The sequence below is a fragment of the Lissotriton vulgaris genome, chromosome 8 (assembly GCF_964263255.1).
Source record: "Lissotriton vulgaris chromosome 8, aLisVul1.2, whole genome shotgun sequence".
In the NCBI taxonomy this organism is placed as follows: Eukaryota; Metazoa; Chordata; class Amphibia; order Caudata; family Salamandridae; genus Lissotriton; species Lissotriton vulgaris.
In genome coordinates, this window is record NC_141696.1 from 155879890 (window position 1) to 155904634 (window position 24745).

At 43.5% G+C, this 24745-nt stretch overlaps 29 non-coding genes across 29 annotated transcripts; all 29 read right to left on the reverse strand.

Moving 5' to 3' along the window:
• Window positions 1–64: 64 nt before the first annotated feature.
• On the reverse strand, window positions 65–147 carry TRNAL-CAG (transfer RNA leucine (anticodon CAG)). The gene has a single exon. It is a non-coding gene; the product is annotated as a tRNA-Leu (tRNA).
• A 632-nt stretch (window positions 148–779) lies between these two features.
• On the reverse strand, window positions 780–862 carry TRNAP-AGG (transfer RNA proline (anticodon AGG)). Its single transcript has one exon. It is a non-coding gene; the product is annotated as a tRNA-Pro (tRNA).
• A 1024-nt stretch (window positions 863–1886) lies between these two features.
• TRNAL-AAG (transfer RNA leucine (anticodon AAG)) lies at window positions 1887–1969 on the reverse strand. The gene has a single exon. It is a non-coding gene; the product is annotated as a tRNA-Leu (tRNA).
• Window positions 1970–2159: 190 nt separating this feature from the next.
• On the reverse strand, window positions 2160–2242 carry TRNAL-CAG (transfer RNA leucine (anticodon CAG)). The gene has a single exon. It is a non-coding gene; the product is annotated as a tRNA-Leu (tRNA).
• Window positions 2243–2874: 632 nt separating this feature from the next.
• Window positions 2875–2957, reverse strand: TRNAL-UAG (transfer RNA leucine (anticodon UAG)). The gene has a single exon. It is a non-coding gene; the product is annotated as a tRNA-Leu (tRNA).
• A 1024-nt stretch (window positions 2958–3981) lies between these two features.
• On the reverse strand, window positions 3982–4064 carry TRNAL-AAG (transfer RNA leucine (anticodon AAG)). Its single transcript has one exon. It is a non-coding gene; the product is annotated as a tRNA-Leu (tRNA).
• Window positions 4065–4255: 191 nt separating this feature from the next.
• TRNAL-CAG (transfer RNA leucine (anticodon CAG)) lies at window positions 4256–4338 on the reverse strand. The gene has a single exon. It is a non-coding gene; the product is annotated as a tRNA-Leu (tRNA).
• A 2010-nt stretch (window positions 4339–6348) lies between these two features.
• TRNAL-CAG (transfer RNA leucine (anticodon CAG)) lies at window positions 6349–6431 on the reverse strand. Its single transcript has one exon. It is a non-coding gene; the product is annotated as a tRNA-Leu (tRNA).
• Window positions 6432–7060: 629 nt separating this feature from the next.
• On the reverse strand, window positions 7061–7143 carry TRNAL-UAG (transfer RNA leucine (anticodon UAG)). The gene has a single exon. It is a non-coding gene; the product is annotated as a tRNA-Leu (tRNA).
• Window positions 7144–8167: 1024 nt separating this feature from the next.
• TRNAL-AAG (transfer RNA leucine (anticodon AAG)) lies at window positions 8168–8250 on the reverse strand. The gene has a single exon. It is a non-coding gene; the product is annotated as a tRNA-Leu (tRNA).
• Window positions 8251–8441: 191 nt separating this feature from the next.
• Window positions 8442–8524, reverse strand: TRNAL-CAG (transfer RNA leucine (anticodon CAG)). The gene has a single exon. It is a non-coding gene; the product is annotated as a tRNA-Leu (tRNA).
• Window positions 8525–9153: 629 nt separating this feature from the next.
• Window positions 9154–9236, reverse strand: TRNAL-UAG (transfer RNA leucine (anticodon UAG)). Its single transcript has one exon. It is a non-coding gene; the product is annotated as a tRNA-Leu (tRNA).
• Window positions 9237–10262: 1026 nt separating this feature from the next.
• Window positions 10263–10345, reverse strand: TRNAL-AAG (transfer RNA leucine (anticodon AAG)). Its single transcript has one exon. It is a non-coding gene; the product is annotated as a tRNA-Leu (tRNA).
• A 191-nt stretch (window positions 10346–10536) lies between these two features.
• Window positions 10537–10619, reverse strand: TRNAL-CAG (transfer RNA leucine (anticodon CAG)). The gene has a single exon. It is a non-coding gene; the product is annotated as a tRNA-Leu (tRNA).
• Window positions 10620–11251: 632 nt separating this feature from the next.
• Window positions 11252–11334, reverse strand: TRNAL-UAG (transfer RNA leucine (anticodon UAG)). The gene has a single exon. It is a non-coding gene; the product is annotated as a tRNA-Leu (tRNA).
• Window positions 11335–12358: 1024 nt separating this feature from the next.
• On the reverse strand, window positions 12359–12441 carry TRNAL-AAG (transfer RNA leucine (anticodon AAG)). The gene has a single exon. It is a non-coding gene; the product is annotated as a tRNA-Leu (tRNA).
• Window positions 12442–12632: 191 nt separating this feature from the next.
• On the reverse strand, window positions 12633–12715 carry TRNAL-CAG (transfer RNA leucine (anticodon CAG)). Its single transcript has one exon. It is a non-coding gene; the product is annotated as a tRNA-Leu (tRNA).
• Window positions 12716–14454: 1739 nt separating this feature from the next.
• TRNAL-AAG (transfer RNA leucine (anticodon AAG)) lies at window positions 14455–14537 on the reverse strand. The gene has a single exon. It is a non-coding gene; the product is annotated as a tRNA-Leu (tRNA).
• A 906-nt stretch (window positions 14538–15443) lies between these two features.
• TRNAL-UAG (transfer RNA leucine (anticodon UAG)) lies at window positions 15444–15526 on the reverse strand. The gene has a single exon. It is a non-coding gene; the product is annotated as a tRNA-Leu (tRNA).
• A 1024-nt stretch (window positions 15527–16550) lies between these two features.
• TRNAL-AAG (transfer RNA leucine (anticodon AAG)) lies at window positions 16551–16633 on the reverse strand. The gene has a single exon. It is a non-coding gene; the product is annotated as a tRNA-Leu (tRNA).
• A 191-nt stretch (window positions 16634–16824) lies between these two features.
• Window positions 16825–16907, reverse strand: TRNAL-CAG (transfer RNA leucine (anticodon CAG)). Its single transcript has one exon. It is a non-coding gene; the product is annotated as a tRNA-Leu (tRNA).
• A 1739-nt stretch (window positions 16908–18646) lies between these two features.
• TRNAL-AAG (transfer RNA leucine (anticodon AAG)) lies at window positions 18647–18729 on the reverse strand. Its single transcript has one exon. It is a non-coding gene; the product is annotated as a tRNA-Leu (tRNA).
• Window positions 18730–19635: 906 nt separating this feature from the next.
• TRNAL-UAG (transfer RNA leucine (anticodon UAG)) lies at window positions 19636–19718 on the reverse strand. The gene has a single exon. It is a non-coding gene; the product is annotated as a tRNA-Leu (tRNA).
• Window positions 19719–20740: 1022 nt separating this feature from the next.
• TRNAL-AAG (transfer RNA leucine (anticodon AAG)) lies at window positions 20741–20823 on the reverse strand. Its single transcript has one exon. It is a non-coding gene; the product is annotated as a tRNA-Leu (tRNA).
• Window positions 20824–21014: 191 nt separating this feature from the next.
• On the reverse strand, window positions 21015–21097 carry TRNAL-CAG (transfer RNA leucine (anticodon CAG)). The gene has a single exon. It is a non-coding gene; the product is annotated as a tRNA-Leu (tRNA).
• A 632-nt stretch (window positions 21098–21729) lies between these two features.
• On the reverse strand, window positions 21730–21812 carry TRNAL-UAG (transfer RNA leucine (anticodon UAG)). The gene has a single exon. It is a non-coding gene; the product is annotated as a tRNA-Leu (tRNA).
• A 1024-nt stretch (window positions 21813–22836) lies between these two features.
• TRNAL-AAG (transfer RNA leucine (anticodon AAG)) lies at window positions 22837–22919 on the reverse strand. The gene has a single exon. It is a non-coding gene; the product is annotated as a tRNA-Leu (tRNA).
• Window positions 22920–23110: 191 nt separating this feature from the next.
• On the reverse strand, window positions 23111–23193 carry TRNAL-CAG (transfer RNA leucine (anticodon CAG)). Its single transcript has one exon. It is a non-coding gene; the product is annotated as a tRNA-Leu (tRNA).
• A 632-nt stretch (window positions 23194–23825) lies between these two features.
• On the reverse strand, window positions 23826–23908 carry TRNAL-UAG (transfer RNA leucine (anticodon UAG)). The gene has a single exon. It is a non-coding gene; the product is annotated as a tRNA-Leu (tRNA).
• Window positions 23909–24745: the final 837 nt, after the last annotated feature.

Here is a 24745-nt window from a genome sequence, read left to right on the forward strand (position 1 = left end):
GCCCATGTGAGGGAAATGATCAGATTTTTTCTCTCTCAAGAAAAAAGTAGAGTAAACACACAATTGTCAGAAGTGGGATTTGAACCCACGCCTCCAGAAGAGACTGCGACCTGAACGCAGCGCCTTAGACCACTCGGCCATCCTGACTTGCATTTGTGGAACCTTCCACAGGCCAGACAGCCATGCAAGTGGGGTACCGAAAAGGCATGCCCTCAATTTATTTATCCTATTATAAGTACTTCCAACAGATCTTTGAACAATCCATAGAGAGCAGTACCTATGAAGAACTCTTTAGACCTTTAAGGCGTACAAAGAGAAAGTGCTATTAACCAGCCACTTGAAAGGCCCAAAGCTGCTTTGAAATTGAGTCAACAGCCACCTCTTGGCTAGCTAAAGCAAATTCAACAAGGAATTTCAATGTCACAACATAGGGTGGAATACGCAAATCTAAGCAGCCCCTGATCACAGCCCTGAGGAAATTGCCGTAAGTGTGCTGGAGTCCAACTGTCTACCAGATGCTAGGCATTCTTCCATATTTGCATGGCCTGTCTGGCCAGGGCATACAAGAGCATGACTCTTCCAGATGAGCTCTTACATGGGTCCTATGCTCATATAGTAAGGACTGCACTTTGTCAGCAAGACTTTATACAACCGAAATATATGAGAAACCCCAGCTCTCTTGACTAGATGAGGACGGAATCACATCCTAGGTGAAGACCAACAGATGCAACTTCCATCAGATGTTAACCTGAAAAAGGAGATTACATCTCCAAAAGTCATGTCAGAAGTGGGATTCGAACCCACACCTCCAGAGGAGACTGCGGCCTAAACAAGGCGCCTTAGACCACTCGGCCATCCTGACAGTGCAGAGTCTTAAGAAATGTATAAAAGTCACTCAGAAATTTCTGCCTCCATGCAAGCCTGAAATAATTTAAACCTTCAAACACAAGGTGCAACTTTATGCACAGGACAATAAACACAGAAGATCACATGTGAAAGCATTTCATTTCACAGGTGTACAATTTTTATGCTTTTAAAATACCTCATACCTTTCACCAGCTATTTAGGGTCCTGTATCCTACTCACAAAATTACCTTGCCTGCGACCTCTCTCTCTACACAAACAACTACTGCACAGGAAGTAGGAAGGCAGAAGGTGGGGCATATTATGCAAATGTATGCTGTCATTGTGCCTTGCAGATTCATGCAGGATTTCTAGATCCTTGCTGGATACAAGAGAGCAGACCTTGTTTCAGATCAACTGTCCCTAGCAGGGAACGTCTGAGCACATGCAGTCTTTTGCTCTCTAGCCCCTGGCCTGGGACTTACCCTCACTGGCTGAGGCGTGAATTTCTGCATACCAACGTTGCATAGATGGTACGTTTGTGGTCGGTTTGGGATGGGTGGGAGGTCAAAAGCAGGGAAAAGTATGTCGCCTTCACTTCTAGTCTCCTCTTCTAGGCCTACCTGCCGTTCACTCACTCTGTCTTTGTTTCATTCTCTCCTTCCTCAACACCCCTTCTCACTCACTCGCTCTATCACTTGTGCTCTTTCCCCTTGCTCTGCATTTCATAGTGGAAACATCTCTTGAATGGAGCATTAGAAAATGAGGTTACATAAAATTAACAATCTACTTATTGGAAACCAAAAATATCACAAGACTGAATGTAACCCATTTCATTAATAAAAGGGACTTTTTAAGCACCCCCCAAAAAACACATAAAACACCACGAGTGCTAGAAGAATATTATACGAGCTTGAAGACAGAATTGGGCAAATTAATTTGCAGTTGAAACTGAAGTTTGTTACTTATTCAGATATTATATGCACTGTCAATTTTTAGCTGAGATTCTAAAAGAACTCAGAGACAAAATGGACTTAAAGTTTTGTCAGAAGTGGGATTCGAACCCACGCCTCCAGGAGAGACTGCGGCCTTAACGCAGCGCCTTAGACCACTCGGCCATCCTGACCACATTTGCTTGATCATCTACAGAGAGGGAAAGATATTGTGAACCAAAAAAAGCACACAACTTAGGTCATGAGTGGCTAGAGCAAGAAAAAAACTCACTGCACTTTTCCAAGTAGACAACCATATAAGCCCATGTGAGGGAAATGATCTGCTTTTTCTCTCCCAAGAAAATGGTAGAGTAAACACACAATTGTCAGAAGTGGGATTTGAACCCACGCCTCCAGAAGAGACTGCGACCTGAACGCAGCGCCTTAGACCACTCGGCCATCCTGACTTGCATTTGTGGAACCTTCCACAGGCCAAACAGCCATGCAAGTGGGGTACCGAAAAGGCATGCCCTCAATTTATTTATCCTATTATAAGTACTTCCAACAGATCTTTGAACAATCCATAGAGAGCAGTACCTATGAAGAACTCTTTAGACCTTTAAGGCGTACAAAGAGAAAGTGCTATTAACCAGCCACTTGAAAGGCCCAAAGCTGCTTTGAAATTGAGTCAACAGCCACCTCTTGGCTAGCTAAAACAAATTCAACAAGGAATTTCAATGTCACAACATAGGGTGGAATACGCAAATCTAAGCAGCCCCTGATCACAGCCCTGAGGAAATTGCCGTAAGTGTGCTGGAGTCCAACTGTCTACCAGATGCTAGGCATTCTTCCATATTTGCATGGCCTGTCTGGCCAGGGCATACAAGAGCATGACTCTTCCAGATGAGCTCTTACATGGGTCCTATGCTCATATAGTAAGGACTGCACTTTGTCAGCAAGACTTTATACAACCGAAATATATGAGAAACCCCAGCTCTCTTGACTAGATGAGGACGGAATCACATCCCAGGTGAAGACCAACAGATGCAACTTCCATCAGATGTTAACCTGAAAAAGGAGATTACATCTCCAAAAGTCATGTCAGAAGTGGGATTCGAACCCACGCCTCCAGAGGAGACTGCGGCCTAAACACAGCGCCTTAGACCACTCGGCCATCCTGACAGTGCAGAGTCTTAAGAAATGTATAAAAGTCACTCAGAAATTTCTGCCTCCATGCAAGCCTGAAATAATTTAAACCTTCAAACACAAGGTGCAACTTTATGCACAGGACAATAAACACAGAAGATCACATGTGAAAGCATTTCATTTCACAGGTGTACAATTTTTATGCTTTTAAAATACCTCATACCTCTCACCAGCTATTTAGGGTCCTGTATCCTACTCACAAAATTACCTTGCCTGCGACCTCTCTCTCTACACAAACAACTACTGCACAGGAAGTAGGAAGGCAGAAGGTGGGGCATATTATGCAAATGTATGCTGTCATTGTGCCTTGCAGATTCATGCAGGATTTCTAGATCCTTGCTGGATACAAGAGAGCAGACCTTGTTTCAGATCAACTGTCCCTAGCAGGGAACGTCTGAGCACATGCAGTCTTTTGCTCTCTAGCCCCTGGCCTGGGACTTACCCTCACTGGCTGAGGCGTGAATTTCTGCATACCAACGTTGCATAGATGGTACGTTTGTGGTCGGTTTGGGATGGGTGGGAGGTCAAAAGCAGGGAAAAGTATGTCGCCTTCTCTTCTAGTCTCCTCTTCTAGGCCTACCTGCCGTTCACTCACTCTGTCTTTGTTTCATTCTCTCCTTCCTCAACACCCCTTCTCACTCACTCGCTCTATCACTTGTGCTCTTTCCCCTTGCTCTGCATTTCATAGTGGAAACATCTCTTGAATGGAGCATTAGAAAATGAGGTTACATAAAATTAACAATCTACTTATTGGAAACCAAAAATATCACAAGACTGAATGTAACCCATTTCATTAATAAAAGGGACTTTTTAAGCACCCCCCAAAAAACACATAAAACACCACGAGTGCTAGAAGAATATTATACGAGCTTGAAGACAGAATTGGGCAAATTAATTTGCAGTTGAAACTGAAGTTTGTTACTTATTCAGATATTATATGCACTGCCAATTTTTAGCTGAGATTCTAAAAGAACTCAGAGACAAAATGGACTTAAAGTTTTGTCAGAAGTGGGATTCGAACCCACGCCTCCAGGAGAAACTGCGGCCTTAACGCAGCGCCTTAGACCACTCGGCCATCCTGACCACATTTGCTTGATCATCTACAGAGAGGAAAAGATATTGTGAACCAAAAAAAGCACACAACTTAGGTCATGAGTGGCTAGAGCAAGAAAAAAAATCACTGCACTTTTCCAAGTACACAACCATATAAGCCAATGTGAGGGAAATTATCTGATTTTTTCTCTTCCAAGAAAAAAGTAGAGTAAACACACAATTGTCAGAAGTGGGATTTGAACCCACGCCTCCAGAAGAGACTGCGACCTGAACGCAGCGCCTTAGACCACTCGGCCATCCTGACTTGCATTTGTGGAACCTTCCACAGGCCAGACAGCCATGCAAGTGGGGTACCGAAAAGGCATGCCCTCAATTTATTTATCCTATTATAAGTACTTCCAACAGATCTTTGAACAATCCATAGAGAGCAGTACCTATGAAGAACTCTTTAGACCTTTAAGGCGTACAAAGAGAAAGTGCTATTAACCAGCCACTTGAAAGGCCCAAAGCTGCTTTGAAATTGAGTCAACAGCCACCTCTTGGCTAGCTAAAGCAAATTCAACAAGGAATTTCAATGTCACAACATAGGGTGGAATACGCAAATCTAAGCAGCCCCTGATCACAGCCCTGAGGAAATTGCCGTAAGTGTGCTGGAGTCCAACTGTCTACCAGATGCTAGGCATTCTTCCATATTTGCATGGCCTGTCTGGCCAGGGCATACAAGAGCATGACTCTTCCAGATGAGCTCTTACATGGGTCCTATGCTCATATAGTAAGGACTGCACTTTGTCAGCAAGACTTTATACAACCGAAATATATGAGAAACCCCAGCTCTCTTGACTAGATGAGGACGGAATCACATCCCAGGTGAAGACCAACAGATGCAACTTCCATCAGATGTTAACCTGAAAAAGGAGATTACATCTCCAAAAGACATGTCAGAAGTGGGATTCGAACCCACGCCTCCAGAGGAGACTGCGGCCTAAACACAGCGCCTTAGACAACTCGGCCATCCTGACAGTGCAGAGTCTTAAGAAATGTATAAAAGTCACTCAGAAATTTCTGCCTCCATGCAAGCCTGAAATAATTTAAACCTTCAAACACAAGGTGCAACTTTATGCACAGGACAATAAACACAGATCACATGTGAAAGCATTTCATTTCACAGGTGTACAATTTTTATGCTTTTAAAATACCTCATACCTCTCACCAGCTATTTAGGGTCCTGTATCCTACTCACAAAATTACCTTGCCTGCGACCTCTCTCTCTACACAAACAACTACTGCACAGGAAGTAGGAAGGCAGAAGGTGGGGCATATTATGCAAATGTATGCTGTCATTGTGCCTTGCAGATTCATGCAGGATTTCTAGATCCTTTCTGGATACAAGAGAGCAGACCTTGTTTCAGATCAACTGTCCCTAGCAGGGAACGTCTGAGCACATGCAGTCTTTTGCTCTCTAGCCCCTGGCCTGGGACTTACCCTCACTGGCTGAGGCGTGAATTTCTGCATACCAACGTTGCATAGATGGTACGTTTGTGGTCGGTTTGGGATGGGTGGGAGGTCAAAAGCATGGAAAAGTATGTCGCCTTCACTTCTAGTCTCCTCTTCTAGGCCTACCTGCCGTTCACTCACTCTGTCTTTGTTTCATTCTCTCCTTCCTCAACACCCCTTCTCACTCACTCGCTCTATCACTTGTGCTCTTTCCCCTTGCTCTGCATTTCATAGTGGAAACATCTCTTGAATGGAGCATTAGAAAATGAGGTTACATAAAATTAACAATCTACTTATTGGAAACCAAAAATATCACAAGACTGAATGTAACCCATTTCATTAATAAAAGGGACTTTTTAAGCACCCCCCAAAAAACACATAAAATACCACGAGTGCTAGAAGAATATTATACGAGCTTGAAGACAGAATTGGGCAAATTAATTTGCAGTTGAAACTGAAGTTTGTTACTTATTCAGATATTATATGCACTGCCAATTTTTAGCTGAGATTCTAAAAGAACTCAGAGACAAAATGGACTTAAAGTTTTGTCAGAAGTGGGATTCGAACCCACGCCTCCAGGAGAGACTGTAGCCTTAACGCAGCGCCTTAGACCACTCGGCCATCCTGACCACATTTGCTTGATCATCTACAGAGAGGGAAAGATATTGTGAACCAAAAAAAGCACACATCTTAGGTCATGAGTGGCTAGAGCAAGAAAAAAACTCACTGCACTTTTCCAAGTAGACAACCATATAAGCCCATGTGAGGGAAATGATCTGATTTTTTCTCTCTCAAGAAAAAAGTAGAGTAAACACACAATTGTCAGAAGTGGGATTTGAACCCACGCCTCCAGAAGAGACTGCGACCTGAACGCAGCGCCTTAGACCACTCGGCCATCCTGACTTGCATGTGTGGAACCTTCCACAGGCCAGACAGCCATGCAAGTGGGGTACCGAAAAGGCATGCCCTCAATTTATTTATCCTATTATAAGTACTTCCAACAGATCTTTGAACAATCCATAGAGAGCAGTACCTATGAAGAACTCTTTAGACCTTTAAGGTGTACAAAGAGAAAGTGCTATTAACCAGCCACTTGAACGGAACAAAGCTGCTTTGAAATTGAGTCAACAGCTAGCTGGCTAGCTAAAGCAAATTCAACAAGGAATTTCAATGTCACAACATAAGGTGAAATACGCAAATCTAAGCAGCCCCTGATCACAGCCCTGAGGAAATTGCCGTAAGTGTGCTGGAGTCCAACTGTCTACCAGATGCTAGGCATTCTTCCATATTTGCATGGCCTGTCTGGCCAGGGCATACAAGAGCATGACTCTTCCAGATGAGCTCTTACATGGGTCCTATGCTCATATAGTAAGGACTGCACTTTGTCAGCAAGACTTTATACAACCGAAATATATGAGAAACCCCAGCTCTCTTGACTAGATGAGGACGGAATCACATCCCAGGTGAAGACCAACAGATGCAACTTCCATCAGATGTTAACCTGAAAAAGGAGATTACATCTCCAAAAGTCATGTCAGAAGTGGGATTCGAACCCACGCCTCCAGAGGAGACTGCGGCCTAAACACAGCACCTTAGACCACTCGGCCATCCTGACAGTGCAGAGTCTTAAGAAATGTATAAAAGTCACTCAGAAATTTCTGCCTCCATGCAAGCCTGAAATAATTTAAACCTTCAAACACAAGGTGCAACTTTATGCACAGGACAATAAACACAGAAGATCACATGTGAAAGCATTTCATTTCACAGGTGTACAATTTTTATGCTTTTAAAATACCTCATACCTCTCACCAGCTATTTAGGGTCCTGTATCCTACTCACAAAATTACCTTGCCTGCGACCTCTCTCACTACACAAACAACTACTGCACAGGAAGTAGGAAGGCAGAAGGTGGGGCATATTATGCAAATGTATGCTGTCATTGTGCCTTGCAGATTCATGCAGGATTTCTAGATCCTTGCTGGATACAAGAGAGCAGACCTTGTTTCAGATCAACTGTCCCTAGCAGGGAACGTCTGAGCACATGCAGTCTTTTGCTCTCTAGCCCCTGGCCTGGGACTTACCCTCACTGGCTGAGGCGTGAATTTCTGCATACCAACGTTGCATAGATGGTACGTTTGCGGTCGGTTTGGGATGGGTGGGAGGTCAAAAGCAGGGAAAAGTATGTCGCCTTCACTTCTAGTCTCCTCTTCTAGGCCTACCTGCCGTTCACTCACTCTGTCTTTGTTTCATTCTCTCCTTCCTCAACACCCCTTCTCACTCACTCGCTCTATCACTTGTGCTCTTTCCCCTTGCTCTGCATTTCATAGTGGAAACATCTCTTGAATGGAGCATTAGAAAATGAGGTTACATAAAATTAACAATCTACTTATTGGAAACCAAAAATATCACAAGACTGAATGTAACCCATTTCATTAATAAAAGGGACTTTTTAAGCACCCCCCAAAAAACACATAAAATACCACGAGTGCTAGAAGAATATTATACGAGCTTGAAGACAGAATTGGGCAAATTAATTTGCAGTTGAAACTGAAGTTTGTTACTTATTCAGATATTATATGCACTGCCAATTTTTAGCTGAGATTCTAAAAGAACTCAGAGACAAAATGGACTTAAAGTTTTGTCAGAAGTGGGATTCGAACCCACGCCTCCAGGAGAGACTGCAGCCTTAACGCAGCGCCTTAGACCACTCGGCCATCCTGACCACATTTGCTTGATCATCTACAGAGAGGGAAAGATATTGTGAACCAAAAAAAGCACACATCTTAGGTCATGAGTGGCTAGAGCAAGAAAAAAACTCACTGCACTTTTCCAAGTAGACAACCATATAAGCCCATGTGAGGGAAATGATCAGATTTTTTCTCTCTCAAGAAAAAAGTAGAGTAAACACACAATTGTCAGAAGTGGGATTTGAACCCACGCCTCCAGAAGAGACTGCGACCTGAACGCAGCGCCTTAGACCACTCGGCCATCCTGACTTGCATTTGTGGAACCTTCCACAGGCCAGACAGCCATGCAAGTGGGGTACCGAAAAGGCATGCCCTCAATTTATTTATCCTATTATAAGTACTTCCAACAGATCTTTGAACAATCCATAGAGAGCAGTACCTATGAAGAACTCTTTAGACCTTTAAGGTGTACAAAGAGAAAGTGCTATTAACCAGCCACTTGAACGGAACAAAGCTGCTTTGAAATTGAGTCAACAGCTAGCTGGCTAGCTAAAGCAAATTCAACAAGGAATTTCAATGTCACAACATAAGGTGAAATACGCAAATCTAAGCAGCCCCTGATCACAGCCCTGAGGAAATTGCCGTAAGTGTGCTGGAGTCCAACTGTCTACCAGATGCTAGGCATTCTTCCATATTTGCATGGCCTGTCTGGCCAGGGCATACAAGAGCATGACTCTTCCAGATGAGCTCTTACATGGGTCCTATGCTCATATAGTAAGGACTGCACTTTGTCAGCAAGACTTTATACAACCGAAATATATGAGAAACCCTAGCTCTCTTGACTAGATGAGGACGGAATCACATCCCAGGTGAAGACCAACAGATGCAACTTCCATCAGATGTTAACCTGAAAAAGGAGATTACATCTCCAAAAGTCATGTCAGAAGTGGGATTCGAACCCACGCCTCCAGAGGAGACTGCGGCCTAAACACAGCACCTTAGACCACTCGGCCATCCTGACAGTGCAGAGTCTTAAGAAATGTATAAAAGTCACTCAGAAATTTCTGCCTCCATGCAAGCCTGAAATAATTTAAACCTTCAAACACAAGGTGCAACTTTATGCACAGGACAATAAACACAGAAGATCACATGTGAAAGCATTTCATTTCACAGGTGTACAATTTTTATGCTTTTAAAATACCTCATACCTCTCACCAGCTATTTAGGGTCCTGTATCCTACTCACAAAATTACCTTGCCTGCGACCTCTCTCTCTACACAAACAACTACTGCACAGGAAGTAGGAAGGCAGAAGGTGGGGCATATTATGCAAATGTATGCTGTCATTGTGCCTTGCAGATTCATGCAGGATTTCTAGATCCTTGCTGGATACAAGAGAGCAGACCTTGTTTCAGATCAACTGTCCCTAGCAGGGAACGTCTGAGCACATGCAGTCTTTTGCTCTCTAGCCCCTGGCCTGGGACTTACCCTCACTGGCTGAGGCGTGAATTTCTGCATACCAACGTTGCATAGATGGTACGTTTGTGGTCGGTTTGGGATGGGTGGGAGGTCAAAAGCAGGGAAAAGTATGTCGCCTTCACTTCTAGTCTCCTCTTCTAGGCCTACCTGCCGTTCACTCACTCTGTCTTTGTTTCATTCTCTCCTTCCTCAACACCCCTTCTCACTCACTCGCTCTATCACTTGTGCTCTTTCCCCTTGCTCTGCATTTCATAGTGGAAACATCTCTTGAATGGAGCATTAGAAAATGAGGTTACATAAAATTAACAATCTACTTATTGGAAACCAAAAATATCACAAGACTGAATGTAACCCATTTCATTAATAAAAGGGACTTTTTAAGCACCCCTCCCAAAAAACACATAAAACACCACGAGTGCTAGAAGAATATTATACGAGCTTGAAGACAGAATTGGGCAAATTAATTTGCAGTTGAAACTGAAGTTTGTTACTTATTCAGATATTATATGCACTGCCAATTTTTAGCTGAGATTCTAAAAGAACTCAGAGACAAAATGGACTTAAAGTTTTGTCAGAAGTGGGATTCGAACCCACGCCTCCAGGAGAGACTGCGGCCTTAACGCAGCGCCTTAGACCACTCTGCCATCCTGACCACATTTGCTTGATCATCTACAGAGAGGGAAAGATATTGTGAACCAAAAAAAGCACACATCTTAGGTCATGAGTGGCTAGAGCAAGAAAAAAACTCACTGCACTTTTCCAAGTAGACAACCATATAAGCCCATGTGAGGGAAATGATCAGATTTTTTCTCTCTCAAGAAAAAAGTAGAGTAAACACACAATTGTCAGAAGTGGGATTTGAACCCACGCCTCCAGAAGAGACTGCGACCTGAACGCAGCGCCTTAGACCACTCGGCCATCCTGACTTGCATTTGTGGAATCTTCCACAGGCCAGACAGCCATGCAAGTGGGGTACCGAAAAGGCATGCCCTCAATTTATTTATCCTATTATAAGTACTTCCAACAGATCTTTGAACAATCCATAGAGAGCAGTACCTATGAAGAACTCTTTAGACCTTTAAGGCGTACAAAGAGAAAGTGCTATTAACCAGCCACTTGAACGGAACAAAGCTGCTTTGAAATTGAGTCAACAGCCACCTCTTGGCTAGCTAAAGCAAATTCAACAAGGAATTTCAATGTCACAACATAAGGTGAAATACGCAAATCTAAGCAGCCCCTGATCACAGCCCTGAGGAAATTGCCGTAAGTGTGCTGGAGTCCAACTGTCTACCAGATGCTAGGCATTCTTCCATATTTGCATGGCCTGTCTGGCCAGGGCATACAAGAGCATGACTCTTCCAGATGAGCTCTTACATGGGTCCTATGCTCATATAGTAAGGACTGCACTTTGTCAGCAAGACTTTATACAACCGAAATATATGAGAAACCCCAGCTCTCTTGACTAGATGAGGACGGAATCACATCCCAGGTGAAGACCAACAGATGCAACTTCCATCAGATGTTAACCTGAAAAAGGAGATTACATCTCCAAAAGTCATGTCAGAAGTGGGATTCGAACCCACGCCTCCAGAGAAGACTGCGGCCTAAACACAGCGCCTTAGACCACTCGGCCATCCTGACAGTGCAGAGTCTTAAGAAATGTATAAAAGTCACTCAGAAATTTCTGCCTCCATACAAGCCTGAAATAATTTAAACCTTCAAACACAAGGTGCAACTTTATGCACAGGACAATAAACACAGAAGATCACATGTGAAAGCATTTCATTTCACAGGTGTACAATTTTTATGCTTTTAAAATACCTCATACCTCTCACCAGCTATTTAGGGTCCTGTATCCTACTCACAAAATTACCTTGCCTGCGACCTCTCTCTCTACACAAACAACTACTGCACAGGAAGTAGGAAGGCAGAAGGTGGGGCATATTATGCAAATGTATGCTGTCATTGTGCCTTGCAGATTCATGCAGGATTTCTAGATCCTTGCTGGATACAAGAGAGCAGACCTTGTTTCAGATCAACTGTCCGAAGCAGGGAACGTCTGAGCACATGCAGTCTTTTGCTCTCTAGCCCCTGGCCTGGGACTTACCCTCACTGGCTGAGGCGTGAATTTCTGCATACCAACGTTGCATAGATGGTACGTTTGTGGTCGGTTTGGGATGGGTGGGAGGTCAAAAGCAGGGAAAAGTATGTCGCCTTCACTTCTAGTCTCTTCTTCTAGGCCAACCTGCCGTTCACTCACTCTGTCTTTGTTTCATTCTCTCCTTCCTCAACACCCCTTCTCACTCACTCGCTCTATCACTTGTGCTCTTTCCCCTTGCTCTGCATTTCATAGTGGAAACATCTCTTGAATGGAGCATTAGAAAATGAGGTTACATAAAATTAACAATCTACTTATTGGAAACCAAAAATATCACAAGACTGAATGTAACCCATTTCATTAATAAAAGGGACTTTTTAAGCACCCCCCAAAAAACACATAAAACACCACGAGTGCTAGAAGAATATTATACGAGCTTGAAGACAGAATTGGGCAAATTAATTTGCAGTCGAAACTGAAGTTTGTTACTTATTCAGATATTATATGCACTGCCAATTTTTAGCTGAGATTCTAAAAGAACTCAGAGACAAAATGGACTTAAAGTTTTGTCAGAAGTGGGATTCGAACCCACGCCTCCAGGAGAGACTGCGGCCTTAACGCAGCGCCTTAGACCACTCGGCCATCCTGACCACATTTGCTTGATCATCTACAGAGAGGGAAAGATATTGTGAACCAAAAAAAGCACACAACTTAGGTCATGAGTGGCTAGAGCAAGAAAAAAAATCACTGCACTTTTCCAAGTAGACAACCATATAAGCCCATGTGAGGGAAATGATCTGATTTTTTCTCTCCCAAGAAAAAAGTAGAGTAAACACACAATTGTCAGAAGTGGGATTTGAACCCACACCTCCAGAAGAGACTGCGACCTGAACGCAGCGCCTTAGACCACTCGGCCATCCTGACTTGCATTTGTGGAACCTTCCACAGGCCAGACAGCCATGCAAGTGGGGTACCGAAAAGGCATGCCCTCAATTTATTTATCCTATTATAAGTACTTCCAACAGATCTTTGAACAATCCATAGAGAGCAGTACCTATGAAGAACTCTTTAGACCTTTAAGGCGTACAAAGAGAAAGTGCTATTAACCAGCCACTTGAAAGGCCCAAAGCTGCTTTGAAATTGAGTCAACAGCCACCTCTTGGCTAGCTAAAGCAAATTCAACAAGGAATTTCAATGTCACAACATAGGGTGGAATACGCAAATCTAAGCAGCCCCTGATCACAGCCCTGAGGAAATTGCCGTAAGTGTGCTGGAGTCCAACTGTCTACCAGATGCTGGGCATTCTTCCATATATGCATGGCCTGTCTGGCCAGGGCATACAAGAGCATGACTCTTCCAGATGAGCTCTTACATGGGTCTTATGCTCATATAGTAAGGACTGCACTTTGTCAGCAAGACTTTATACAACCGAAATATATGAGAAACCCCAGCTCTCTTGACTAGATGAGGACGGAATCACATCCCAGGTGAAGACCAACAGATGCAACTTCCATCAGATGTTAACCTGAAAAAGGAGATTACATCTCCAAAAGTCATGTCAGAAGTGGGATTCGAACCCACGCCTTCAGAGGAGACTGCGGCCTAAACACAGCGCCTTAGACCACTCGGCCATCCTGACAGTGCAAAGTCTTAAGAAATGTATAAAAGTCACTCAGAAATTTCTGCCTCCATGCAAGCCTGAAATAATTTAAACCTTCAAACACAAGGTGCAACTTTATGCACAGGACAATAAACACAGAAGATCACATGTGAAAGCATTTCATTTCACAGGTGTACAATTTTTATGCTTTTAGAATACCTCATACCTCTCACTAGCTATTTAAGGTCCTGTATCCTACTCACAAAATTACCTTGCCTGCGACCTCTCTCTCTACACAAACAACTACTGCACAGGAAGTAGGAAGGCAGAAGGTGGGGCATATTATGCAAATGTATGCTGTCATTGTGCCTTGCAGATTCATGCAGGATTTCTAGATCCTTGCTGGATACAAGAGAGCAGACCTTGTTTCAGATCAACTGTCCCTAGCAGGGAACGTCTGAGCACATGCAGTCTTTTGCTCTCTAGCCCCTTGCCTTGGACTTACCCTCACTGGCTGAGGCGTGAATTTCTGCATACCAACGTTGCATAGATGGTACGTTTGTGGTCGGTTTGGGATGGGTGGGAGGTCAAAAGCAGGGAAAAGTATGTCGCCTTCACTTCTAGTCTCTTCTTCTAGGCCAACCTGCCGTTCACTCACTCTGTCTTTGTTTCATTCTCTCCTTCCTCAACACCCCTTCTCACTCACTCGCTCTATCACTTGTGCTCTTTCCCCTTGCTCTGCATTTCATAGTGGAAACATCTCTTGAATGGAGCATTAGAAAATGAGGTTACATAAAATTAACAATCTACTTATTGGAAACCAAAAATATCACAAGACTGAATGTAACCCATTTCATTAATAAAAGGGACTTTTTAAGCACCCCCCAAAAAACACATAAAACACCACGAGTGCTAGAAGAATATTATACGAGCTTGAAGACAGAATTGGGCAAATTAATTTGCAGTTGAAACTGAAGTTTGTTACTTATTCAGATATTATATGCACTGCCAATTTTTAGCTGAGATTCTAAAAGAACTCAGAGACAAAATGGACTTAAAGTTTTGTCAGAAGTGGGATTCGAACCCACGCCTCCAGGAGAGACTGCGGCCTTAACACAGCGCCTTAGACCACTCGGCCATCCTGACCACATTTGCTTGATCATCTACAGAGAGGAAAAGATATTGTGAACCAAAAAAAGCACACATCTTAGGTCATGAGTGGCGAGAGCAAGAAAAAAACTCACTGCACTTTTCCAAGTAGACAACCATATAAGCCCATGTGAGGGAAATGATCAGATTTTTTCTCTCTCAAGAAAAAAGTAGAGTAAACACACAATTGTCAGAAGTGGGATTTGAACCCACGCCTCCAGAAGAGACTGCGACCTGAACGCAGCGCTTTAGACCACTCGGCCATCTTGACTTGCATTTGTGGAACCTTCCACAGGCCAGACAGCCATGCAAGTGGGGTACCGAAAAGGCATGCCCTCAATTTATTTATCCTATTATAAGTACTTCCAACAGATCTTTGAACAATCCATAGAGAGCAGTACCTATGAAGAACTCTTTAGACCTTTAAGGCGTACAAAGAGAAAGTGCTATTAACCAGCCACTTGAAAGGCCCAAAGCTGCTTTGAAATTGAGTCAACAGCCACCTCTTGGCTAGCTAAAGCAAATTCAACAAGGAATTTCAATGTCACAACATAGGGTGGGATACGCAAATCTAAGCAGCCCCTGATCACAGCCCTGAGGAAATTGCCGTAAGTGTGCTGGAGTCCAACTGTCTACCAGATGCTAGGCATTCTTCCATATTTGCATGGCCTGTCTGGCCAGGGCATACAAGAGCATGACTCTTCCAGATGAGCTCTTACATGGGTCCTATGCTCATATAGTAAGGTCTGCACTTTGTCAGCAAGACTTTATACAACCGAAATATATGAGAAACCCCAGCTCTCTTGACTAGATGAGGACGGAATCACATCCCAGGTGAAGACCAACAGATGCAACTTCCATCAGATGTTAACCTGAAAAAGGAGATTACATCTCCAAAAGTCATGTCAGAAGTGGGATTCGAACCCACGCCTCCAGAGGAGACTGCGGCCTAAACACAGCGCCTTAGACCACTCGGCCATCCTGACAGTGCAGAGTCTTAAGAAATGTATAAAAGTCACTCAGAAATTTCTGCCTCCATGCAAGCCTGAAATAATTTAAACCTTCAAACACAAGGTGCAACTTTATGCACAGGACAATAAACACAGAAGATCACATGTGAAAGCATTTCATTTCACAGGTGTACAATTTTTATGCTTTTAGAATACCTCATACCTCTCACCAGCTATTTAGGGTCCTGTATCCTACTCACAAAATTACCTTGCCTGCGACCTCTCTCTCTACACAAACAACTACTGCACAGGAAGTAGGAAGGCAGAAGGTGGGGCATATTATGCAAATGTATGCTGTCATTGTGCCTTGCAGATTCATGCAGGATTTCTAGATCCTTGCTGGATACAAGAGAGCAGACCTTGTTTCAGATCAACTGTCCCTAGCAGGGAACGTCTGAGCACATGCAGTCTTTTGCTCTCTAGCCCCTGGCCTGGGACTTACCCTCACTGGCTGAGGCGTGAATTTCTGCATACCAACGTTGCATAGATGGTACGTTTGTGGTCGGTTTGGGATGGGTGGGAGGTCAAAATCATGGAAAAGTATGTCGCCTTCACTTCTAGTCTCCTCTTCTAGGCCTACCTGCCGTTCACTCACTCTGTCTTTGTTTCATTCTCTCCTTCCTCAACACCCCTTCTCACTCACTCGCTCTATCACTTGTGCTCTTTCCCCTTGCTCTGCATTTCATAGTGGAAACATCTCTTGAATGGAGCATTAGAAAATGAGGTTACATAAAATTAACAATCTACTTATTGGAAACCAAAAATATCACAAGACTGAATGTAACCCATTTCATTAATAAAAGGGACTTTTTAAGCACCCCCCAAAAAACACATAAAACACCACGAGTGCTAGAAGAATATTATACGAGCTTGAAGACAGAATTGGGCAAATTAATTTGCAGTTGAAACTGAAGTTTGTTATTTATTCAGATATTATATGCACTGCCAATTTTTAGCTGAGATTCTAAAAGAACTCAGAGACAAAATGGACTTAAAGTTTTGTCAGAAGTGGGATTCGAACCCACGCCTCCAGGAGAGACTGCGGCCTTAACGCAGCGCCTTAGACCACTCGGCCATCCTGACCACATTTGCTTGATCATCTACAGAGAGGGAAAGATATTGTGAACCAAAAAAAGCACACAACTTAGGTCATGAGTGGCTAGAGCAAGAAAAAAACTCACTGCACTTTTCCAAGTAGACAACCATATAAGCCCATGTGAGGAAAATGATCTGATTTTTTCTCTCCCAAGAAAAAAGTAGAGTAAACACACAATTGTCAGAAGTGGGATTTGAACCCACGCCTCCAGAAGAGACTGCGACCTGAACGCAGCGCCTTAGACCACTCGGCCATCCTGACTTGCATTTGTGGAACCTTCCACAGGCCAGACAGCCATGCAAGTGGGGTACCGAAAAGGCATGCCCTCAATATATTTATCCTATTATAAGTACTTCCAACAGATCTTTGAACAATCCATAGAGAGCAGTACCTATGAAGAACTCTTTAGACCTTTAAGGCGTACAAAGAGAAAGTGCTATTAACCAGCCACTTGAAAGGCCCAAAGCTGCTTTGAAATTGAGTCAACAGCCACCTCTTGGCTAGCTAAAGCAAATTCAACAAGGAATTTCAATGTCAAAACATAGGGTGGAATACGCAAATCTAAGCAGCCCCTGATCACAGCCCTGAGGAAATTGCCGTAAGTGTGCTGGAGTCCAACTGTCTACCAGATGCTAGGCATTCTTCCATATTTGCATGGCCTGTCTGGCCAGGGCATACAAGAGCATGACTCTTCCAGATGAGCTCTTACATGGGTCCTATGCTCATATAGTAAGGACTGCACTTTGTCAGCAAGACTTTATACAACCGAAATATATGAGAAACCCCAGCTCTCTTGACTAGATGAGGACGGAATCACATCCCAGGTGAAGACCAACAGATGCAACTTCCATCAGATGTTAACCTGAAAAAGGAGATTACATCTCCAAAAGTCATGTCAGAAGTGGGATTCAAACCCACGCCTCCAGAGGAGACTGCAGCCTAAACACAGCGCCTTAGACCACTCGGCCATCCTGACAGTGCAGAGTCTTAAGAAATGTATAAAAGTCACTCAGAAATTTCTGCCTCCATGCAAGCCTGAAATAATTTAAACCTTCAAACACAAGGTGCAACTTTATGCACAGGACAATAAACACAGAAGATCACATGTGAAAGCATTTCATTTCACAGGTGTACAATTTTTATGCTTTTAAAATACCTCATACCTCTCACCAGCTATTTAGGGTCCTGTATCCTACTCACAAAATTACCTTGCCTGCGACCTCTCTCTCTACACAAACAACTACTGCACAGGAAGTAGGAAGGCAGAATGTGGGGCATATTATGCAAATGTATGCTGTCATTGTGCCTTGCAGATTCATGCAGGATTTCTAGATCCTTGCTGGATACAAGAGAGCAGACCTTGTTTCAGATCAACTGTCCCTAGCAGGGAACGTCTGAGCACATGCAGTCTTTTGCTCTCTAGCCCCTGGCCTGGGACTTACCCTCACTGGCTGAGGCGTGAATTTCTGCATACCAACGTTGCATAGATGGTACGTTTGTGGTTGGTTTGGGATGGGTGGGAGGTCAAAAGCATGGAAAAGTATGTCGCCTTCACTTCTAGGCTCCTCTTCTAGGCCTACCTGCCGTTCACTCACTCTGTCTTTGTTTCATTCTCTCCTTCCTCAACACCCCTTCTCACTCACTCGCTCTATCACTTGTGCTCTTTCCCCTTGCTCTGCATTTCATTGTGGAAACATCTCTTGAATGGAGCATTAGAAAATGAGGTTACATAAAATTAACAAACTACGTATTGGAAACCAAAAATATCACAAGACTGAATGTAACCCATTTCATTAATAAAAGGGACTTTTTAAGCACCCCCCAAAAAACACATAAAACACCACGAGTGCTAGAAGAATATTATACGAGCTTGAAGACAGAATTGGGCAAATTAATTTGCAGTTGAAACTGAAGTTTGTTACTTATTCAGATATTATATGCACTGCCAATTTTTAGCTGAGATTCTAAAAGAACTCAGAGACAAAATGGACTTAAAGTTTTGTCAGAAGTGGGATTTGAACCCACGCCTCCAGGAGAGACTGCGGCCTTAACGCAGCGCCTTAGACCACTCGGCCATCCTGACCACATTTGCTTGATCATCTACAGATTGGGAAAGATATTGAGAACCAAAAAAAGCACACATCTTAGGTCATGAGTGGCTAGAGCAAGAAAAAAACTCACTGCACTTTTCCAAGTAGACAACCATATAAGCCCATGTGAGGGAAATGATCAGATTTTTTCTCTCTCAAGAAAAAAGTAGAGTAAACACACAATTGTCAGAAGTGCGATTTGAACCCACGCCTCCAGAAGAGACTGCGACCTGAACGCAGCGCCTTAGACCACTCGGCCATCCTGACTTGCATTTGTGGAACCTTCCACAGGCCAGACAGCCATGCAAGTGGGGTACCGAAAAGGCATGCCCTCAATTTATTTATCCTATTATAAGTACTTCCAACAGATCTTTGAACAATCCATAGAGAGCAGTACCTATGAAGAACTCTTTAGACCTTTAAGGCGTACAAAGAGAAAGTGCTATTAACCAGCCACTTGAAAGGCCCAAAGCTGCTTTGAAATTGAGTCAACAGCCACCTCTTGGCTAGCTAAAGCAAATTCAACAAGGAATTTCAATGTCACAACATAGGGTGGAATACGCAAATCTAAGCAGCCCCTGATCACAGCCCTGAGGAAATTGCCGTAAGTGTGCTGGAGTCCAACTGTCTACCAGATGCTAGGCATTCTTCCATATTTGCATGGCCTGTCTGGCCAGGGCATACAAGAGCATGACTCTTCCAGATGAGCTCTTACATGGGTCCTATGCTCATATAGTAAGGACTGCACTTTGTCAGCAAGACTTTATACAACCGAAATATATGAGAAACCCCAGCTCTCTTGACTAGATGAGGACGGAATCACATCCTAGGTGAAGACCAACAGATGCAACTTCCATCAGATGTTAACCTGAAAAAGGAGATTACATCTCCAAAAGTCATGTCAGAAGTGGGATTCGAACCCACACCTCCAGAGGAGACTGCGGCCTAAACACAGCGCCTTAGACCACTCGGCCATCCTGACAGTGCAGTCTTAAGAAATGTATAAAAGTCACTCAGAAATTTCTGCCTCCATGCAAGCCTGAAATAATTTAAACCTTCAAACACAAGGTGCAACTTTATGCACAGGAAAATAAACACAGAAGATCACATGTGAAAGCATTTCATTTCACAGGTGTACAATTTCTATGCTTTTAGAATACCTCATACCTCTCACCAGCTATTTAGGGTCCTGTATCCTACTCACAAAATTACCTTGCCTGCGACCTCTCTCTCTACACAAACAACTACTGCACAGGAAGTAGGAAGGCAGAAGGTGGGGCATATTATGCAAATGTATGCTGTCATTGTGCCTTGCAGATTCATGCAGGATTTCTAGATCCTTGCTGGATACAAGAGAGCGGACCTTGTTTCAGATCAACTGTCCCTAGCAGGGAACGTCTGAGCACATGCAGTCTTTTGCTCTCTAGCCCCTGGCCTGGGACTTACCCTCACTGGCTGAGACGTGAATTTCTGCATACCAACGTTGCATAGATGGTACGTTTGTGGTCAGTTTGGGATGGGTGGGAGGTCAAAAGCAGGGAAAAGTATGTCGCCTTCACTTCTATTCTCCTCTTCTAGGCCTACCTGCTGTTCACTCACTCTGTCTTTGTTTCATTCTCTCCTTCCTCAACACCCCTTCTCACTCACTCGCTCTATCACTTGTGCTCTTTCCCCTTGCTCTGCATTTCATAGTGGAAACATCTCTTGAATGGAGCATTAGAAAATGAGGTTACATAAAATTAACAATCTACTTATTGGAAACCAAAAATATCACAAGACTGAATGTAACCCATTTCATTAATAAAAGGGACTTTTTAAGCACCCCCCAAAAAACACATAAAACACCACGAGTGCTAGAAGAATATTATACGAGCTTGAAGACAGAATTGGGCAAATTAATTTGCAGTTGAAACTGAAGTTTGTTACTTATTCAGATATTATATGCACTGCCAATTTTTAGCTGAGATTCTAAAAGAACTCAGAGACAAAATGGACTTAAAGTTTTGTCAGAAGTGGGATTCGAACCCACGCCTCCAGGAGAGACTGCGGCCTTAACGCAGCGCCTTAGACCACTCGGCCATCCTGACCACATTTGCTTGATCATCTACAGAGAGGGAAAGATATTGTGAACCAAAAAAAGCACACAACTTAGGTCATGAGTGGCTAGAGCAAGAAAAAAACTCACTGCACTTTTCCAAGTAGACAACCATATAAGCCCATGTGAGGGAAATGATCTGATTTTTTCTCTCCCAAGAAAAAAGTAGAGTAAACACACAATTGTCAGAAGTGGGATTTGAACCCACGCCTCCAGAAGAGACTGCGACCTGAACGCAGTGCCTTAGACCACTCGGCCATCCTGACTTGCATTTGTGGATCCTTCCACAGGCCAGACAGCCATGCAAGTGGGGTACCGAAAAGGCATGCCCTCAATTTATTTATCCTATTATAAGTACTTCCAACAGATCTTTGAACAATCCATAGAGAGCAGTACCTATGAAGAACTCTTTAGACCTTTAAGGCGTACAAAGAGAAAGTGCTATTAACCAGCCACTTGAAAGGCCCAAAGCTGCTTTGAAATTGAGTCAACAGCCACCTCTTGGCTAGCTAAAGCAAATTCAACAAGGAATTTCAATGTCACAACATAGGGTGGAATACGCAAATCTAAGCAGCCCCTGATCACAGCCCTGAGGAAATTGCCGTAAGTGTGCTGGAGTCCAACTGTCTACCAGATGCTAGGCATTCTTCCATATTTGCATGGCCTGTCTGGCCAGGGCATACAAGAGCATGACTCTTCCAGATGAGCTCTTACATGGGTCCTATGCTCATATAGTAAGGACTGCACTTTGTCAGCAAGACTTTATACAACCGAAATATATGAGAAACCCCAGCTCTCTTGACTAGATGAGGACGGAATCACATCCCAGGTGAAGACCAACAGATGCAACTTCCATCAGATGTTAACCTGAAAAAGGAGATTACATCTCCAAAAGTCATGTCAGAAGTGGGATTCGAACCCACGCCTCCAGAGGAGACTGCGGCCTAAACACAGCGCCTTAGACCACTCGGCCATCCTGACAGTGCAGAGTCTTAAGAAATGTATAAAAGTCACTCAGAAATTTCTGCCTCCATGCAAGCCTGAAATAATTTAAACCTTCAAACACAAGGTGCAACTTTATGCACAGGACAATAAACACAGAAGATCACATGTGAAAGCATTTCATTTCACAGGTGTACAATTTTTATGCTTTTAGAATACCTCATACCTCTCACCAGCTATTTAGGGTCCTGTATCCTACTCACAAAATTACCTTGCCTGCGACCTCTCTCTCCACACAAACAACTACTGCACAGGAAGTAGGAAGGCAGAAGGTGGGGCATATTATGCAAATGTATGCTGTCATTGTGCCTTGCAGATTCATGCAGGATTTCTAGATCCTTGCTGGATACAAGAGAGCAGACCTTGTTTCAGATCAACTGTCCCTAGCAGGGAACGTCTGAGCACATGCAGTCTTTTGCTCTCTAGCCCCTGGCCTGGGACTTACCCTCACTGGCTGAGGCGTGAATTTCTGCATACCAACGTTGCATAGATGGTACGTTTGTGGTCGGTTTGGGATGGGTGGGAGGTCAAAAGCATGGAAAAGTATGTCGCCTTCACTTCTAGTCTCCTCTTCTAGGCCTACCTGCCGTTCACTCACTCTGTCTATGTTTCATTCTCTCCTTCCTCAACACCCCTTCTCACTCACTCGCTCTATCACTTGTGCTCTTTCCCCTTGCTCTGCATTTCATAGTGGAAACATCTCTTGAATGGAGCATTAGAAAATGAGGTTACATAAAATTAACAATCTACTTATTGGAAACCAAAAATATCACAAGACTGAATGTAACCCATTTCATTAATAAAAGGGACTTTTTAAGCACCCCCCAAAAAACACATAAAACACCACGAGTGCTAGAAGAATATTATACGAGCTTGAAGACAGAATTGGGCAAATTAATTTGCAGTTGAAACTGAAGTTTGTTACTTATTCAGATATTATATGCACTGCCAATTTTTAGCTGAGATTCTAAAAGAACTCAGAGACAAAATGGACTTAAAGTTTTGTCAGAAGTGGGATTCAAACCCACGCCTCCAGGAGAGACTGCGGCCTTAACGCAGCGCCTTAGACCACTCGGCCATCCTGACCACATTTGCTTGATCATCTACAGAGAGGAAAAGATATTGTGAACCAAAAAAAGCACACAACTTAGGTCATGAGTGGCTAGAGCAAGAAAAAAACTCACTGCACTTTTCCAAGTAGACAACCATATAAGCCCATGTGAGGGAAATGATCTGATTTTTTCTCTCCCAAGAAAAAAGTAGAGTAAACACACAATTGTCAGAAGTGGGATTTGAACCCACGCCTCCAGAAGAGACTGCGACCTGAACGCAGCACCTTAGACCACTCGGCCATCCTGACTTGCATTTGTGGAACCTTCCACAGGCCAGACAGCCATGCAAGTGGGGTACCGAAAAGGCATGCCCTCAATTTATTTATCCTATTATAAGTACTTCCAACAGATCTTTGAACAATTCATAGAGAGCAGTACCTATGAAGAACTCTTTAGACCTTTAAGGCGTACAAAGAGAAAGTGCTATTAACAAGCCACTTGAAAGGCCCAAAGCTGCTTTGAAATTGAGTCAACAGCCACCTCTTGGCTAGCTAAAGCAAATTCAACAAGGAATTTCAATGTCACAACATAGGGTGGAATACGCAAATCTAAGCAGCCCCTGATCACAGCCCTGAGGAAATTGCCGTAAGTGTGCTGGAGTCCAACTGTCTACCAGATGCTAGGCATTCTTCCATATTTGCATGGCCTGTCTGGCCAGGGCATACAAGAGCATGACTCTTCCAGATGAGCTCTTACATGGGTCCTATGCTCATATAGTAAGGACTGCACTTTGTCAGCAAGACTTTATACAACCGAAATATATGAGAAACCCCAGCTCTCTTGACTAGATGAGGACGGAATCACATCCCAGGTGAAGACCAACAGATGCAACTTCCATCAGATGTTAACCTGAAAAAGGAGATTACATCTCCAAAAGTCATGTCAGAAGTGGGATTCGAACCCACGCCTCCAGAGGAGACTGCGGCCTAAACACAGCGCCTTAGACCACTCGGCCATCCTGACAGTGCAGAGTCTTAAGAAATGTATAAAAGTCACTCAGAAATTTCTGCCTCCATGCAAGCCTGAAATAATTTAAACCTTCAAACACAAGGTGCAACTTTATGCACAGGACAATAAACACAGAAGATCACATGTGAAAGCATTTCATTTCACAGGTGTACAATTTTTATGCTTTTAAAATACCTCATACCTCTCACCAGCTATTTAGGGTCCTGTATCCTACTCACAAAATTACCTTGCCTGCGACCTCTCTCTCTACACAAACAACTACTGCACAGGAAGTAGGAAGGCAGAAGGTGGGGCATATTATGCAAATGTATGCTGTCATTGTGCCTTGCAGATTCATGCAGGATTTCTAGATCCTTGCTGGATACAAGAGAGCAGACCTTGTTTCAGATCAACTGTCCCTAGCAGGGAACGTCTGAGCACATGCAGTCTTTTGCTCTCTAGCCCCTGGCCTGGGACTTACCCTCACTGGCTGAGGCGTGAATTTCTGCATACCAACGTTGCATAGATGGTACGTTTGTGGTTGGTTTGGGATGGGTGGGAGGTCAAAAGCATGGAAAAGTATGTTGCCTTCACTTCTAGTCTCCTCTTCTAGGCCTACCTGCCGTTCACTCACTCTGTCTTTGTTTCATTCTCTCCTTCCTCAACACCCCTTCTCACTCACTCGCTCTATCACTTGTGCTCTTTCCCCTTGCTCTGCATTTCATAGTGGAAACATCTCTTGAATGGAGCATTAGAAAATGAGGTTACATAAAATTAACAATCTACTTATTGGAAACCAAAAATATCACAAGACTGAATGTAACCCATTTCATTAAAAAAAGGGACTTTTTA